The sequence below is a fragment of the Bos javanicus genome, chromosome 6 (assembly GCF_032452875.1).
Source record: "Bos javanicus breed banteng chromosome 6, ARS-OSU_banteng_1.0, whole genome shotgun sequence".
Lineage (NCBI taxonomy): Eukaryota > Metazoa > Chordata > Mammalia > Artiodactyla > Bovidae > Bos > Bos javanicus.
The window spans coordinates 72,491,146-72,510,286 of NC_083873.1; the positions used below are offsets into that span (position 1 = coordinate 72,491,146).

At 43.0% G+C, this 19,141-nt stretch overlaps 1 protein-coding gene and 1 pseudogene across 1 annotated transcript in view; one reads left to right on the forward strand and one right to left on the reverse strand.

Moving 5' to 3' along the window:
* LOC133249587 (RE1-silencing transcription factor-like) overlaps positions 1–19,141 on the forward strand; it is a 147,654-nt gene that overhangs the window by 13,582 nt on the left and 114,931 nt on the right. The window lies entirely within an intron of this gene.
* LOC133249589 (nitric oxide-associated protein 1-like) lies at positions 10,596–17,351 on the reverse strand (annotated as a pseudogene).

The following is a 19,141-nucleotide window of genomic DNA, read 5'->3' on the forward strand; positions in this document are numbered from 1 at the left end:
CCAAAATTGCCTTTTAAAAGGATTTTGATGTTCACTGTATTAAGTGCTCTGTGGCCCTTGTTAGAGTTGTGTTCACAATAGGCCTCTCTTCCTTATGATTGTAATTGGGCAAATAATTTTTGACTTTATTAAACCTGTTTCTTCATCCTGAAAATGGGGTAATGTGGTCCTTGTATCTGTAGAGTGGGTTTGAATGTTCAATACTTACTGAGCACTTAGTCTAGTGCTTGGGATATAGTTTTAGTGTTAAGACTTTTTCCACTAGATAAGAGAGTAAATATCCTTACATATATAAAGTCCTTCCTTTATTTGACATGAGTAAGTTGTATAATCCACCTACTTGTCTTAATGTGTCTTGTAAAATAGTAGAGTTTAATGTTAAAATGGTATGTGGGCTTTTGTGTCCACTACTTTACTCAGTGACTTAGTGACTGAACAACCATATCCACAACTTTACTCAATTATATTGTAGTGTCCATAAGAATGCTTTTGTGTTCATTGCTTTGCTCAAGCACCTAAAATAGTATCTGGCCCTTAGAAGGGCAAATAGTTGTTAATTGCCCAGGACAAGAATAATTGTGTGGGTGGTGTTTTGTGGTGCGTATGTGTACGTTTCCTTGATTTCATCTAATTAATATTCAGTAGTAGTTGTAATTTTAAGGTTTTGATAATGCAGAAATCTCTTTGTTCATAGAGTAGGATATTTTTCTGAATGCATTAGAAAGTCAATGTAGCAGGAAATAGCAAGTCTTGAGAAAGAGATTTTGTTAAGAAACTAGCTTGAGAAAAGTTAAGACTTACAAAGAAATTGCAAGAATAGTATACCGTGAAATCTTGTATACCCCTTTGGGATCCACCATTCATACTTCCTTTCTAGTATGTACGCAGTATGTAGTGGAACCCCAGAAATTAAGTTGCAAGCATACCTCTTCATCTCTGAATACTTCAATTTGTATTAGGGCATTCTCTTATACAATTATATTATAATGATGAAATTCAGGACTTTAAGCATTGTGAAGTCACTCAGTCATGTCTGACATTTTGTGACCCATGGCCTGTAGCCTGCCAGACTCTCCCATCCATGGGAATTTCCATGTAAGAATACTGGAGTGGGTTGTCATTTCCTTCTCTAGGGATCAAACCCGGTCTCCCACATTGCAGGCAGACTACCATTTGAACTACCAGGTAATTCCTTCTTTGAAGATTAGTGTAGTCTTTAACCCACAGTCTGTGTTCAAAGTGTGCCACATGAAATACTAACCTTTAACAGCCTCCCTGCTCCTAATCCCTCATCACCTTTGGTTGTCAGTTTTCTTTAATTGGAAACAACTCCATAGCTTTTGTCCTTTACAACATTAAGAGTTTGAGGAGTGCATGCCAGCTGTTTAAAGAATGTTCCTTATTTGGAGTATTGTAATTGTTTCCTCCTGCTTCACATCAGGTCATGCATCTTGGCAGGAATAGTAAGTACTGGTACATTACATCAGAAGAGACATGATGCTGTTATCGGTGTTTTAACTTCTATTATTTGATTAAGGTGTTGTCCATCATATTTCTCCATTGCAAAGTTATTTTTTCCCTTTATAATTCTGTGGGATGATACAATGAAACTATCTTATTCTTCAACACTCCCATTGATTTTAGCATCTACTGATTTTTGCTTAAATCAGTTACATAACTTGTATGGTAACTGGTATTCTCTATCAAGAGCAGCTTTTTTCCCCCCATAGACCTAAGTTCTTGTTTCATGTGCTGAGTTACTCACTTTACCCTATTTGGTAGTGGGGGATACCCTTCTAAGCTAAGTAAATTCTCCAGGCCAGAAAACTGGGTAGCCTTTCCCTTCTCCAGGGGATCTTCCCAACCCAGGAATGGAACCCAAAACTCCCATATTGCAGGCGCATTCTTTATCAGCTGAGCCACAAGGAAAGCCTAGGAATACTGGAGTGGGTAGCCTGTCCCTTCTCCAGCTGATCTTCCCAACCCAGGAATCAAACCAGGGTTTCTTGCATTGCAGGCCGATTCTTGACCAACTGAGCTATCAGCTGCAAATTAAGATAGAGGTCCCTGCTTGAGCATGAGCTACAATAGTAGCTGGAATTTTGCCATTTCTGGTGAACTAGTGTGGGGATGCCAGCAGGATTTTTATCTGCATGGAAGAAGAAAGGATTTTCTGATGTGATACAGCACATCTTACATATATGGAGAGTAAGGCAGAGAAGTTTACCTAGTAGCAAGCATGGGGCCTTGCAGTTAACAGGAGCAGAGGCAGCTATAGTGATTGCATTACCCAGGGACTGGAGGGAGCCAAGGGCAGGAATCTGCACTGCTGTGTTAGTACTGAGCTAGCCTCTTTGGTAGAGGTAGTAATGAACACGAATTTTCTGCAGGTTAGTCGTGGCAGCAGTGCAGTGGTGAGACTTGCATGTTTCTGCTCTGTGGCCTGTGTGCAGGAGTGTGAAATTAAAGAGAGCTGTTGTTGGAGAGGAATGGACTGGCTGACTTCACATATGAGTAGGCTAGCCTTATTCATGATCCATGTGATCCACCCTTAGGGATACCTGGAAATAATTGGGAAGCATTTTGCAGGGAACTGGAGATCTCACATGAACATGCAGGAGGAGTCCTAAATATCAAGCACTCTTCTGAGCACATTGCATTACCTCTTAATCCTCTCAACATCCCCAAGAAGTAGGTTGGTATTCCCACTTTGCTTCCTGCAGACAAGCAAACTGCCTAGTGTCACACAGTGTGGCAGATCTGTGCCACACTGCTTTTCTGATTAAGTGAAGAATATTACGTGGGCAGATGGATGCTGTGGTAAATGGAGCAACTAGGAGTGGTGGTGAAAAGGATTTCAGCCTAATCTGAAGGTTCTCAATTTATAATTGTTATTTATATTAACATGATAAAGAGGGTACTCTTTAAGCAGCCTTCACTCTATCATAATGTCTAACCAGTTCATAATATCTAACCAGAAGCTAAACATAGCTTTTATATGCGCAGCAGGCTTTCTCTCCTGTTCTATGTTTCTGTTTTTGTGCCAGTACCATATTGTTTTGATTACTGTAGCATGGACATGGAACAACAGACTGGTTCCAAATAGGAAAAGGAGTACGTCAGGGTTGTATATTGTCACCCTGCTTATTTAACTTATATGCAGAGTACGTCATGAGAAATGCTGGACTGGATGAAGCACAAGCTGGAATCAAGATTGCTGGGAGAAATATCAGTAACCTCAGATATTCAGATGACACCACCCTTATGGCAGAAAGCGAAGAACTAAAGACGCTCTTGATGAAAGAGGGGAGCGAAAAAGTTGGCTTAATACTCAACATTCAGAAAACAAAGATCATGGCATCCAGTCCCATCACTTCATGGCAAATAGATGGGGAAACAATGGAAACAGTGGCAGACTTTATTTTGGGGGCTCCAAAATCACTGCAGATGGTGACTGCAGCCATGAAATTAAAATATGCAAGACATTGTTGTATTCACTAAGACAAAGTAATGTGGAAAAAAACGTTTGTCCTCTCCTTGAGAGCCCTAGACCCCTTTCTCCTCCTCAGGGACCCTGGACTTCTTATCAACCTACCTAGTAATTGACTCTCAGCATGTTATACTGTGTTTTCCTCAAGGTGATGAACATGCTGAAACCTTGTGGTGGATGAAAATGGCTACAGATTCTTGGCAGCCTTTCCCATCACCTTGAGTCTCTGCTGCCACTGCAGCTTTCTTTGACCAATAGAATACAGCAGTGTGACATTGTGCAATTGTGAGCTTCAGCCTTGTAACTGTTCAAAAACTCATCTGTTTTTGAACATCATCACCTGTGAACGAGCCTGAACTGGCCTACTTCAGGATGAGATCCTAGGTAGAGTGAGCCATGGGAAAAGACCCAGGCTTCCCAGCTGCTAACAGCCATCCCAGCTGAAGTTGCTGACATGGGAGTGAGGTCTGCAAATGCATGACCCGTAGAGCGTAAGAACCACTGATCTGAGCCCAGATTAAACTGCCAGACCAAAGAATTGGAACAAAGCTTGTTTCAAGTCACTAAATTTTGGGGTGGTTAGTCACTCGGCAACGGATATGAATGAGATGGTTGGATGGCATCACCGACTCAGTCGACAGTCATTTGAGCAAACTCCAGGAGATAGTGAATAGGGAAGCCTGGCAGGCTGCAGTTCATGGAGTTGCAAAGACACACAACTTAGTGATGGAACAACAACGAAGAATCAGAGCAAAGCTTGTTTAAAGTCATTGCTTTGGGGTGGTTAGTTACTCAGCAACAAGTGTAGATACAAACCTAATTTATGCCCTCAATGTAGTTTTAAAAGAAGCATTTCCAATTGACAAATGAGCAACTGTACCTAGAACTTTCTGAACCCATGCTGAATTAGTGAGTTAGTAAATGGGACTGTTAAGCATTGTTTTCCTTTGTTGAGCAACCTCATCCAATTTCCCATGCTATAAATGTTGTGCTTATTTCTTGGAATTAATTTACATAATAGTTTTTTCATCCAGTGAAAAAGACATTTTCCTTAAGTATTTCAATAAAATATACTATCTGGTATTTAAAGGAAAGTAGTCACCATTTCTCCAATTTTTTCTTCCTGTTGAATATTTAACCTTAAAGTGAATGATAGAAAGTGACAAATCTCTTCCAGCTAGATGTTAAACGTTGAGAAAACTGGAGATAATAAAAGGCTTCTAGTTGTGCCACTAAGATCCCCTTTTAGTGAAAGTAAGATATGAAAAGGGATAGGAAACAGGATGAGTGGTCAAAGAGAAAGGCAAGGCCATTTTTAAACAATTTTAAGGCCAAATTAATTTTTTTAATGTTTTGAAGCTATTTGATATGTGAAGAAATAGAGACCACTAGTTTTTTTAAATCAGTTTCTTTTTTAGGATAGTTTACTGGTGTATTTCTTTGTGTATTTGCATTCCAAATTTCCTGTGTGTGTAATTTCCTGTTAATCAGAATTGTGAGTCAGGATCTCCACTCATGCTGTGATCTGTCCGTGGTACTTGGCAAAGCTCACTAGCAATGTGTAAAGATTCCCAGCCAGTCATGGAAGCACTTTCGATTTAAAACTGTCTGAGATGGTAAGACAGCACAGAATTCACAGTGGGACACAGTTTGGACACCACTGCTGAAGTTAGCAAGGGTGCAGCCCATCTCACACTCACATGCTAGCTCTGAGGAATATTCTTAGGCTGGAATTGTATATGGGAGGATTCAAAGGAAGCTAAAGAGAGAATTAAGTGGCACTACCTTTGAGATCTTCAAAATGGGTTGCTTTTCTGAGATGTGTCCCTCCTAAGGTTGAAAAGTTCTCACCTTTAGATTTGAGATGGATTCTAGTATATACAGGGACTGTTGTGTGGTGATTATAAAACTGGGTGCTGTTAGAACTGTTACGTATTTTTATTATGGTGGTTAATGAGCTTATACATATATTAAAATACAGAGAACTGTACATCAGAAGGGGAAAAAATGAAGTTTTACTGTATAATTAAACCCACAAGGTGCTGGAGCACAACTGCTTGGGTTTGTTTGGCATCACAGATCCATCACGCCTTAATTCTGGGCTAATTACATGAACCTTAGCTTGCAATCTCTAAATGCAGGTAATAACAATACCTCCAGCATGGTGTTGTTGTAAGGATTCAGTTAATGTAAAGTGCTTAAAAGTGCCAGGCTCATTGTACATGTTTAAATAAGATCTATTCATAGTATTAAAAGACTATAAAGAAATAGGCGCTCTATGGGTTATCATATGATCATAGTAATTGTTCAGTTCAGTTCAGTCATGTCCGACTCTGCGACCCCATGAATTGCAGCACGCCAGGCCTCCCTGTCCATCACCAACTCCCGGAGTTCACTCAGACTCACGTCCATCGAGTTGGTGATGCCATCCAGCCATCTTATCCTTTGTCGTCCCCTTTTCCTCCTGCCCCCAATCCCTCCCAGCATCAGAGTCTTTTCCAATGAATCAACTCTTCGCATGAGGTGGCCAAAGTACTGGAGTTTCAGCTTTAGCATCATCCTTCCAAAGAACACCCAGGACTGATCTCCTTTAGAATGGACTGGTTGGATCTCCTTGCAGTCCAAGGGACTTTCAAGAGTCTTCTCCAAGACTACAGTTCAAAAGCATCAATTCTTCGGCACTCAGCTTTCTTCACAGTCCAACTCTTACATCCATACATGACTACTGGAAAAACCATAGCCTTGACTAGATGGACTTTTGTTGGCAAAGTAATATCTCTGCTTTTCAATATGCTATCTAGGTTGGACATAACTTTCCTTCCAAGGAGTAAGCGTCTTTTAGTTTCATGGCTGCAGTCATCATCTGCAGTGATTTTGGAGCCCAGAAAAATAAAGTCTGGCACTGTTTCCCCATCTATTTCCCATGAAGTGATGGGACCAGATGCCATGATCTTCGTTTTCTGAATGTTGAGCTTTAAGCCAACTTTTTCACTCTCCTCTTTAACCTTCATCAAGAGGCTTTTTAGTTCCTCTTCACTTTCTGCCATAAGGGTGGTGTCATCTGCATATCTGAGGCTGTTGATATTTCTCCCAGCAATCTTGATTCTAGCTTGTGCTTCTTCCAGCCCAGCGTTTCTCATGGTGTACTCTGCATAGAAGTTAAACAAACAGGGTGACAGTATACAGCCTTGACATACTCCTTTTCCTGTTTGGAACCAGTCTGTTGTTCCATGTCCAGTTCTAACTGTTGCTTCCTGACCTGCATATAGGTTTCTCAAGAGGCAGGTCAGGTGGTCTGGTATTCCCATTTCTGTGAATAGCCTCAAATACAACTGTCCTGAGGTTCTGTCTTTAGGCAGGATAGGAAGAAACACTAGAAAAGTATCAGTGCTACTAAGCAAATTTAATTCTCCTGTCTTGCTATTTTTTAGGGAAGGCAAAACCAACTGCCAAAACAAAAAAGTTCTCTCTTTTTCCTAATTCATTCATGCTGGCTGTTTTCCAGGGACTTACTGAAGACTTAGGAAGAATTTTGGTAATCTCTCATGTTCAAAATCACCTGATGATGTGGTCTCTAGCACATGTGTGTGTGTGTGTGTGTGTGTGTGTGTGTGTCTGGCCTCAGTTTTCTCAGCTCTACCAATGTTCCTGGCCAGAGGTACTGATAGTATCTGTGATTAAGCATCATCTTATACCTACCAGTGAGAATACTACAGCCAAGTGCTTCCACCAGGTTAAATTCTGAGAATTGTTTGAGAAGCAAAAGGAAGCTTCTGAAAAACAGGAACCTGCGGCTCGAAGATGTGGGTTTTTTAAGGATGGTCAATGGCACCCCACTCCAGTACTCTTGCCTGGAAAATCCCATGGATGGAGGAGTCTGGTGGGCTGCACTCCATGGGGTCGCTAGGAGTCAGACACGACTGAGCGACTTCACTTTCACTTTTCACTTTCAAGCATTGGAGAAGGAAATGGCAACCCACTCCAGTATTCTTGCCTGGAGAATCCCAGGGACGGGGGAGCATGTTGGGCTGCTGTCTATGGGGTTGCACAGAGTCCGACACGACTGAAGCGACTTAGCAGCAGCAGCAGCAGACCTAAAAATATTCAGATCATGAAACTTCTGTTCTAAATGAGAAAATATTGATGGTCTTTGACATGAAGGTATGAAGTGAAGCATCGTTCCTATATGATGTTAAAATACTAATCTTGAGCCATTCCCATCCACTACCAGGCATCAGTGGGACAGACAACAGGACAGAGACATTAAGAGCAGGCAGAGGTGCTGTTGGGTTCACACGAGCCCGAAGTCTGTTCTTATTGTTTAAGAGTCACTCTTTGACATTTGAGAGAAAACAATCCCTCAGGGAGGAGAGCAGGCAGGAGAAAATGGAGCAGTCTGAGAAAGAATGGAAATGATTATTGGTTCATAAGACACAGCCAGGTGGGAGGGAAGCCAGGGTAAATGATCAGAGGTCGTCTACAAAACAGCTCACCTCAGCTGGAGCACAGGGTGCCTACTCTGTGAAGCAATAAGAGGTCTGCCATGTCTGGCGCCACTGGAGCTCCAAGTTAGTCATCTGCAGGAAACCAGCCTTGATTTCCATTTAGCAGAGAGTGAGTGAGCAAGAAGCACAAGCACACAGGATTGTGTCTGTGCTGCACTTTTCCGTTGTCATGGGACGTGTTGCAAGTAACAGAGACAAATAGGACACTGGGGAACTACACAGTAAAGCCCCAGTGATGGGTAGGGCTTGCTGGTTATGGTGATGAAAAACAAAATGTGTTAAACATCACTTTGTCTCAGAAACTTTGAAGAAAATGCTGTGTTTTAGAAGGGAGAAAAGATAATGGAACTTTAAAAAGATAAAACTGCATTTAATATCACAGAAGTCAAAAAGCTCTTTGCACATTTTTACTTCTACAGTGTCATGAATACAAAAGAGGTGACATGCTGAACACAAGTCTGCAGAACCAAGTAAACGAACTAGTATAAAATTTGCTTAATCATTTTCTAGTCCCTCAAAACAACCCCTGTTCTGTGGACATGAGGGGCTGTCCTGACACCTTGCCATTAATATCTACTCTCCTGATTGCTGGGTGCTGCCACAGTATAAATGATTAGAGACAGAAAGTCAGTCTTCATCCTGAGATCAGTGGATTAGGAAGTATCAGTTAGCTGGCTAATGCTCGGAAGCCAACACAGTAAGAGAACTTTCTTAAAGCAAATCCACACTGGATCAATTGGATAGAGCAACTGGGCTATCATTCTGGGCTGCACTAGGTTGACTGAATGTGTTATAAATTAATAACGAATCCTAGCACCGTCTCCACTGTCTATGCTCAGACAGCCTTTTTCATCTGAGGTCTTGTAACCAACCTTTCTTGGCTTTCCTGTCTGCTTTTGCTGAGAATCATAGAAAGGACTGAGAAATATTTAGTGTCATTCCTTCATTTTATAGATGAGAAAATGAAGACCCAAAGAGATTAACTAACACAACCAGTGAAACTGAAATTTACCTAGTAAATTTTACTGTTTGAAACTTAGCAAGATACCTTGGAACACTTGGATATGCCTCAATCTAACCATAACCATTGAATATTAGAAGTAAGAGAAACCTGAGGATATAAACTTTGAACATTTAAAAATGGAATCTTTGTCAAGATGTCTAAAAGCCTGTAAGTTTTCAGGTAAATAACAGCATCAGTTTTTGGGTTCTGTATTTTTCTAAAATGCACATTTACCATATTATCTTCTTGTCTAGATTCAGGACTAAGCTACAAACTATGAACAGTACATAGAAATATAATGGTCACAATTTTAACTTGTAAAGTTAACAGTATTTCATTCTCTCCAAAATAGAAATCAACTATCATTTTCTCAACGTGGGAAGCCACCACCCTCTAGAGGGTGGGTCTGGAAATGCCAGGGGGGCTCTCCAATGTCACAGTGAGTAATGGGTCAGGGCATTTATGTTACATGCTAGTGTTTAGTATCTAGGGACGAAGGATGCACATATAGTACCACCTTCCCCAATATGCCAATAGTATTCACTTTGAAACATGATGAAAGTGAGATCTATGAAGTTTTTTGTTGTTGTTGTTGTTTTTTTAACCAGTTTCATTTTAAAATACCATTTATCCAACAATGACTTAACTTAGTGAGAAGGGGGCTAGAGTGTACCTGTTGACAGAGAACCTGGAGTATTAAGTTCATGGTAAACCTGAGTCTACAGGAAGTTCATGGATCTGCATTTCAGGCCAGCCTACTCCATGAGCGTTTATCTCAACACTGGGACCTGGGACTTGACTCACCAATTCATTGTCCACAGCTATAATGCCACTTACTCAACTAAGAATACATAAAGGTACAGACTTCTGACTGGTGTAGTGTTTTATGTACAGTGTTTACAGGCAAATGCTGAGAAAATAGTGGAAGTGCTTTATCCTTGCAGAATAGATCTCAGATACCAAAAAGATATAAATCATTTTCTAAGATGTTTGGGTACGTTTAGATAACGTAAGGGAAACTTCTACTTGTTTTCCAGATTTCTTTCACTGTTTCTTCCCTTAGTAATAAAAATCTGACTCCGCATTTCTGTCTACATCCCCCAGCTTCCCCATGGAGGGGTGTGGCCATGGAACTGTTGCCCACTGGACACTGTGATGTGGGCAACTTCCAGCTTTTCCCTTTTTTTCAGTAAGGTAACTGCGTGCTCTTTACTCTCTTTTTCTCATTGCTGTGTAAGGATGACAACCTGAGCAACCACCTTAGACCCAGAGAGGGAAGCCATGGAGTGTTCCACTGTTGGGTGTTTGGCTGACTACTTGAAGCACAGCCACTTACTCATTTCTCTTTCATTTAAGCCAGTGTATTTTGGAGACATTGACTTTCTGCCATTTTCTCTTACACCAACTGCTAAGCTGCTCTTTAGATTCTAAATAAGAAATGCCATCTGGTCTCAATAACAAATACTAGTGGGAGAAACCTGAATGTAACAGAACTCCTTTTTAGGTATTTTTGAATCACAGATACGCACATGTACATGCCCTACTAAAAAAAATGTGTTTACAAACTCAATTCATTAAAAAGAGGCATGGTCCTTGGTAGTTTAAAAAGGGTGAAGGGGCTTTATTATAGCAATATTTAATAAAATGCAATGTGATGTACACAGTATATTCTATATAGTTGATCTTCAGTGTGAACAGGTCAGCTTCATACAGCTATCTTTTTTTCTTTTTCTGCAGATTGTACAATGTCAGAACTGTCCCTTGAGGTATATAGCATCAGAGGTGCAGTCCTTAAACTTTGGGCTCACTGCTACCCAACCTATGTAGGCACACAACAGAATACAGATGGTGTTAGCAACCATCCTATTAAAAACACCAAACACAGCTCCAGGTGGAGACCCAAGGGAAGCTACTGCTGTCTCACTCCATTTTTTTTTTTAAAGCATACAATGCATTTGTGAAAATGTACAGATTCATTTTCAGAGTAGGTTGCATCTTATGAATAATCTAGCATGTATTTATTAAAATTTTCAGTTAATGTCGGTTAAGGCAACATATACATGCATATTTTAATGCATAAAATAGATATTTTTATACACAACTATAAAAATATGCTAAACATCAGTGTGTATGTGTTAGTCGCTCAGTCGTGTCCAACTCTTTGGGACCATGTAGACTGTAACCCACCAGGCTTCTCTGTCCATGGGATTCTCCAGGCAAGAATACTGGAGTGGGTTGGTAGTTCCTTCTCCAGGGGATCTTCCTGAACCAGGGATGGACCCAGGTCTCCCACACTGAAGGCAGTTTCTTTACCGTCTGAGCCACCAGGGAAGCCCAAAACATCAGGAAGGCTACATTATTCCCCTTTTGAAAAGTGCTTGGTGTAAAATTACCTGCAGAGGAGAACTTGATGTCAGCCACTGCTTCAGATTCCTCAAATCCTTCATCTAATGTGATGTCTTAAGCAATAAGAGGAGGAAATCCCGCCATTCTTTCTTCTCCACCCATTGGAACCTTCCACTGGGAGAGATGAAGTTATTTGGAAATTCAAATGAAACCCCTGATAACTCTAATATTAAGTAAGGCACTGATACAATAGTACTGTATAGGTATCAATAATAAAACCCTTTTAAACATTAAAATATTGATAAAGACCCTCAATCATTTCTAGATCAAATGAAAAGGCCAGGAGCTCTGTGACAGGATGAAACCTACAGATCCCAGTGACAAGGGCCCCATGGCATCCATCTGGTGGTCACCTCCAGACAGCAGAATCTTGTTTTATTAGCTTACACTGTTTTGACAGCCCTCCATAAAGCTTTAGACATAGTAACTGGGCAATTAAGGCAACAACCTTCCAAACACCTTTCTTACAGGCCTAGCTAGACAGAAGTTGCTCCCTACCTCACTAGAATTGAAGGGTACATGGCAAATGGGTAAGATTCAGCTCTGTGTTTACAAGTGTTTCCATGTATTGGAAGTATTAATAGATCTCTCTGTGTTTAGCACTAAGGACACAAAGATGTTACAATATGGTCCCTGATCCCACAGGAAATCAGAAGGTGGAAGTAGCAAGTAAATAATTTGTAGGGTAAGAAAAGTGATGAGAGTCCTCTATTAAGTACTATGGTTGTGAAGAGAGTAATTAATGTGATTTGGTCAAGGAAAACATGAGCAGAATTTTGAAAAATAGAGTACTCAGTGAAAAGGTATTGTGGGTTAGAATCATGTACAGACAAAAAACTGGAAAAAGGATGATGAGTTCAGAGAACTGTAGTTTAAGTGTGTAGAGTATGTTAGGTGTATGTGTGTGTGTGTGTAATAGTGATGAGGCTATCAGTTGAGATTTCTCTCAGTAATGTGGAACTAACAAGGAATTATATGCAGGAAAGAGAAAAGAATAAAACATAATACTTGACCTGCTTTGTATTTTGGAAAAATTTGTGTAGTGCAGGGTTTGTCAACCTCAGCACTATTGACCTTTTAGGCTGAATAATTTTTTGTCGGAGGAGGCTGTCCTGTGTACTGCATGACCTTTAGCAGCCTCTACTCAGTGTCCATCAGGTTGTGAAAACCAAAACTGTCTCCAGGCTTTGCCAAATGTTGCCTTGTGGTAAGAGTCAAGCCTGGTTGAGAACTACAGCTGTAGTGGGGTAGGGGTGGGAGGAAGACAATAAAACGAGTCTACATTATACCTCATAATCTCAGAAAGCAGGCTACAGTTTGGACTGTGAGGCTGGTCTCAGTGATGATTAGGAGACAGGACTGACTTTGACTTGGGAGATGAATGGAAACCAGAAGGCAAGGAGGAGGCAGAGTGGCCCAAGAAACTGTATTACAAGGGGAGAGAAGCCTGGGTGTCGCTTTGAGAAGCATCAGTGAGTCCACCCTGAAGACTACACAGATGCATGAAGGTGGAGCCTTCCCCTCAAATCCTACATGTGTCTGGAGCATCAACTTTAGGCCACTTATTTCAATGGAGTCTTAATTTCAGTCTGGCTTTTTTAGTCCAGAGAGAAAGAAGCATTTGCTTCTGAAGTCAGGTTGGTTTTATCCTGGTTGAAAGGCGGGTGTGCATTTTGACCTATTTTTAGTTGTATGAGCATTCATTAATGTAAATCACATCTGCATTGGATGCACCTGGTATTTTTGCAGGAGCTATGTCCCAACCCCCTCCTCATCACCACAAACACTTACACAGCAGTGACAGCGGTGCCCTGGCACTGGATTTTCTCCACAACCTCATGGTGTGGTCACAACAGACAGAGGTAAAGGAAACTCGCCTAAAGTCACACAGCTTCACTAAGTGGTGGAGCAGAGTAGGATTTGAACCCAGCCTAGCTCCAGTGATCTTAACCATCATACACTACAGGCTAGCCAACAGTGTGTATTCAGGTCTGGTTAAAGAACTATAAATAGGCCCCATTCAGTTTCTGGTGAACTTGGAACAATTTCAGTGGCACAAAAAGGGCACAGCAGGGACTGCAGAGGATGGGAGGTGAGGAGCAGAAGTCAGCTTGATTGTAAAGAAGAGGAAGGAGTGGGACACTGAGTTTTGTTTTGTTTTTGAAAGATCAGAGAAATTTTCACACTGCTTAACAGGTCAAAGGAAGGATCAAGTAAGCAGGAGAGAAGACGTACGATAGTCTCTAAGTGTCTGTGGTTAAGAATCTGGGAGGAGAGCTTTTCTACCCAGACAAGGGCTTCTAAGCTCAGCACTACTCACATGTGAACCAGATAATTCCCTGTTGTGAGGGGCTGTCCTGTGCATGCATTATGTTTAGCATCATCTCTGGCTTCCACCCACTACATGTCAGGAGCATCACCCAGTTGTGAGAAAAACCAACATCTCACTCTATCCAGCGCAACTTTTTGAAATGATGTGACCACTGGGCAGTTGAAAAGTGGCTAGTGCAAGTAAAGAACTAAATTTTAAAGTTTATTTAATTTTAATTAACTTATTGAAATAGCCACATGTTGGCTATTTAGCCACATAAGGCTGCCATATTGGACAGTGTCACCTAGAGAAAAGCTCTGTCAGTATCCTGGGATCAGTCCAATCCAACATCCCCTTTCTTATCAGAGCCCATCTCACTTTATACCCAAAATCCTCAAGGTGAACAAGGTCAGGGAGAGCTAGCTGATGGTGTAACAAAGATGGTTCTGTCCAACAAAGGCTTTTTATCAGGGCTGTGGGACTACCAGGGTGTATTAACCTAACTATTCAACCATCAAATCATGTTGGCTCACCTTCAGTAGCGTATAACCCATGTGCTTCTTCTGATATATAGTATCCACCTTTTCCAACAAAACAGGAAGAAAGTTGGAAGCCACAACTGTAAACCAAGCTGACTGGTTTCCCTTAAGGAAGAAAGAAGGAACTTATTTTATACAATGCAAGTCTACCAACCCATATAAAACTGAAATAAAAACAAGGTCTTAGAAGCACCTATTTTGCAATTATTACAGATGTTTCTTAAAGCCACATATTTGACGTTTCTTCTCAACAAAGCCACAAATCATATCGCATTAGTGAAGAATTCAAATGTTAAATCTGTATAGTAGGGACTTCCCTGGTGGTACAATGGATAAAATCCACCTACCAATTCAGGGGACACGGATTCCATCCCCCATCCGGGGAAGATTTCACATGCTGTGGAGCAACTAAGCCTGTGCGCCACAACTACTGAGCCAGTGCTCTAGAGCCTGGGAGGGGTAACTACTGAAGCCCATGTACCCTAGAGCCTGTGATCAACAAGAGAAGCCCCCTGCACTGCCGTGAAGAGCAGTCCCCATTGGCTGCAACTAGAGAAAGCCCACACACAGCAACAAAGACCCAGCACAACCCGAAATAAGTAAATAATAATAAATCTGTATAGTATTCTCATGAGTAAACTCAAGATATAAAGAGGAAGACAGGAGTGGAGGAGGTGTAGAGAGTAAAGGATTTTCTGGAGAAACAAAGGACTAAAGCTACAAGGGAAACCTCCAAGAGAGCAGACACTGCTTTGTCCCCTGGTTCACTGAACCATGTCCCCTGGTTCAGTGTTTAGAACAGTGGCTTGAACATCAGAGTATTATAATTATTTCTACTGAAAAGTTACTACAACCTATACTGAATTTACAAGCACTAAGCTGATATGGAAGAGAAATGTGACCAAAGTAGGGAGAGAATTTTTTTAGACGGAAGCATCCCACGAGCCCCTGCTGGACATTGAAGGATACAGAATTAGGTGCCTGAAACATGATCAGACTTATAACTTTTATGAAAACGAAGGAGATGGGTGCCCCAAGGCTACCCAGCCCAAGGGGAGATGGTGGCCCTGTCGATAGCTTCAGCGCCCTTGGCGATCCAGTAATCGGACTCCAGAAGCGTACTGAAAAGAGTTGACTTGCCAGCGTAGGTGGCACCAACCAGGTAGACGTCGCCGCGGTAGCGCCAGGAGCGCTGGAGCGCGGAGATCAACTCCTCAACTCCATAGCCAGTCTTGGCGCTGATAAGCCGCACGGCTCTGAGTACCGTGCGGATCTTGGACGGAACATTCTCATTCTCCTCCCCATCCGGTGGCCTGTGCCCGCTGAGATGTTGTGGCCTTCGGTAGCCACGGGGCGGCAAGAGCCCGGCGCCGATAGCCATCCCACAGTCGCTCCTGGAGTCGCTGCTGGTAGTCGGGAGTGTCCTGGGGCATAAGGTCCACCTTGCTTCTCAGCACGATCAGCTGCTTGGGGCCCACCCGGCCGGGCAGGTGCAGCAGCAGGACGTCGGGCAGATCCAGCAACTCCACCTTGTACAACACCAGGGCGGGTTCCGGCCACCGCAGAGCGGCGCTCACCACCTCCAGGAACTGTTCCTGGCTCACCTGAAGGCGCAGGGCGCGCTGGTGATGCACCAACACTAAGCAGTATTTGGCATACGGGCCGGGAGCACCTGCTGGCTGGCCTGTAACTTCTGCTGCCGCCTCTCCTGCCGTCGCCGCTGCCGCTGTCGCTCCTTCCCCTCCCGCCGCTGCTGCAGCTCCCACAGCTAGTCTTGGAGGGTCAGTTCTGGCTCCGAATCCTGGACGCATTCGGGGAACAGAAAACTCTCCTCCAGGTCAGCCCCTCTTGGGTTACCCCCAGTCGCCATCGCGCCACGGGGAAGGCCACGTCCCAGGCGCTGGGTGCCGGGAGGAGGAGTCGGCCGCGCATCTCCTCTCGAGGAGCGTCTCCCGGACGTCGTGGCGCACTACATGGGAGTATTACGTGGGAGTGGGTCCCCGCAGGAAGCCGCAGAGCAGTCTGCAAGCAAGGCGCGCGGGCAGCATAATTAATGCTGGAGAGGGCAAAGGGGCGGAGCCACCTGGGGCAGGAGCACAGTGGCTGGTGAAACAACAGGGACAGGCCGGGAGTATCTGAGAATTGTCATTCGTCAGCGTCGCACTGAAGCTATTTCTTCCGCGTCTAATCGCCTGAGTTCTCTCGATGAAGGCTCTATGGCCCAAGAACCCATTTGAAGCTGAGATAAAGATATCGGGGACTTAAGACTAGAGTGGGTTGGTGGAATAGGCTTGCGAGTGAGGGTCTGTTCATTTTCAGGCTTTTCAGCGCCCCGCCGCTGGCACTGCCCGCTAATAAAAAAATCTTATTTTTAAAATCTTCGGGGTTTTGTCTTTGGAAGTAGGAGGAAAAAAAAAGTTGAAAATCGAATGCCGCAGACTTATAGCCACAATAGAAACCTTTTATTAGTACATCTTCTTGGCTTTTTCCCCATGTGTCATTATGCGTGCGTGCTCAGTCGCTTCAGTCGTGTCCGACTCTTTGCGACCCCAGGCTTCACCGTCCATGGGATTCTCCAGGCAAGAATACTGGAGTGGGTAGTCATTTCCTTCTCCACGGGATCTTCCCGACCCAGGGATCAAACCAGCGTCTCCTGCATGGCAGGCGGATTCTGTATGGCTGAGCCACCAAGGAACCCTTGTGTCATTATGTAACAGCACTAAAAAGCAAAAACTTTTCATTGGCTATATCCGAGGCCAAGCGTGTAGGAGCGATCCTCCCCGTATATAAACAGCTTGAAGCGTCCGCCTACAATTTGCGAGTGTGCAGAATTTCTAGCCGTTAGGAAACCTTAACCTACGCTTTGCGCAGGCGCATAATTTATATTCCCTCCCCTGCCCCTCCCGCCTCCAGTGTAAGACGCAGAGTATTCTGGGAGAGGTGCTTTCGCCTGACGCCGCGCGCGCGCGCGCGCGCGCGTGTGTGTGTGTGTGTGTGTGTGTGTGTGTGTGTGTGTGTGTGTGTGGCTGCTCGGCCATTCTGTCTGTGATTTTAAGAGTGTCGTGAACCGTTAATCAGTATGTGTGACACACACAAGGGTACGTGAACATTCAGAATACTCCGCGGCGAGCCATCTAAGGGGGGAAACATGGGGGGCTGAACGAATGGAGGATTTGTGGCCTCCTTCCCAATCCAGGGTACATGGGTTCGATCCCTGGGTCAGGAAGATCCCCTGGAGGAGGAAATGGTAACCCACTCCAGTACTCTTGCCTGGAAAATGCCATGGATAGGGGAGCCTGGTGCAGGCTACAGTCCATGGGGTCGCAAAGAGTCGGACACAACTGAGCGACTTCACTTTCACTTTCACTTTCCCGATCCAGGGTACCTCTTGGGCTTCCCTGGTGGCTCAGGCGATAAAGAATCTGCTTTCAATGCAGGAGACTCGGGTTGGATTCCTGGGTGAGGAAGATCCTCTGGAGGGAGGGCATGGCTACCCACTCCAGTATTCCAGAGATTTGCCTGGAGAGTTCCATGGACAGAGGAGCCTGGCAGGCTACAGTCCTTGCTGTCGGAGGCGACTGAGAGACCAACATTCTTTCACTTTACCGGGCCGGTCGGACCACGTCCCCAGTCGTTTACCCACATTCTCCAGGCTGGGAAGGAGTCCGGGATTTTGAGAGGTGGAGGGTTCGGGAAACGCAGTCTTTATGATCTCGGTCGGAGGGACTCTTCTTTCCCTTGTCTTCTCGGTAAATCTGACACTCCCTTCGCATATTGAAAATAGCGTACAGAAACAGGACAAATTCCGTTGTTCTGACTTTGATGCAAAGGGCTGCTTTCTTGATTTCCCTTAAGGCCAAAGTTAACGGATTTATTGAATTGTTGAATTTTTGAGGGTCAGCCTGTGCCAGGCACTGTGCTAGGCTCTGGAAATACACCAGTGACAAAGAATGGGGTGGGCGGTAGGGATCAGGGATTGATCTGGTTTGGCATTTCTTCATGATGTCATGTGCCTATGTAAATTATCCTAAAAGATGACTTTTACATATCCTCTTTCCACAAGATGACACAGTTCTAGGTGGCACGTATTTTACTGAACATGGTCAACATATCTTTTTTTTTTTTAATATGTAGAATTCTTAGTCATGTCTAGTGTATTTTCCAAAGCTCCCAGTTTCATTCTCTACAGCTTCTGTTTCATATGTCGTTTTCTTCTAGCTCCTTATACCGTTTTCAACCTTTTCATTTCTCCTTATTCTCTCAGATGCTTCACGGAGAAAATAGAAGAAGCTTAAACTCTACTATTTATTTCTGTCACCTTTTAATCTTGAGTCTAGAAATCATTACATTCAAAATTGAAACCGTTTTTTAGCTCAATTTTCGAGCTGGTCATATATTCTCGTGGTTCATAAACCATGAAAATGTTAACTGTGAGGTCTTATTCTTTTCCGCCATCCTGTCCTGTCCACCATCTCCTCTGTAGGTAACCACTGTTCTAGATTCTTAGCTCTCCAGATGCTTCATTTATATTCAAAGAAATATGAATAGTGTTCTATTTTTCCTGCTTTTACAGACCAAAAGTAACTTCACACTTTTCTGTACTTTTATTTTTTGCTTTATATATCTATATCCAAAAGAGTTTCATATCAGTACATACAGAACATCCTAATTTTTTTTTTTCACAGATACGTAGTTTGTATGGATATACTATAAAGTTGTGTCTTGATGTATAGTTGGGTTATTTCCAGTCTTTTTCCGCTTCAGACAGTGCTGTAATGAGTAATCTTCTACATATCATTCTGCAGGATAAATTTTTAGGTATAGAATTTCGGGTTAGAAAATGGACACTTGTTACACAAATTATTAACATTTTGCTAGACGATTCCA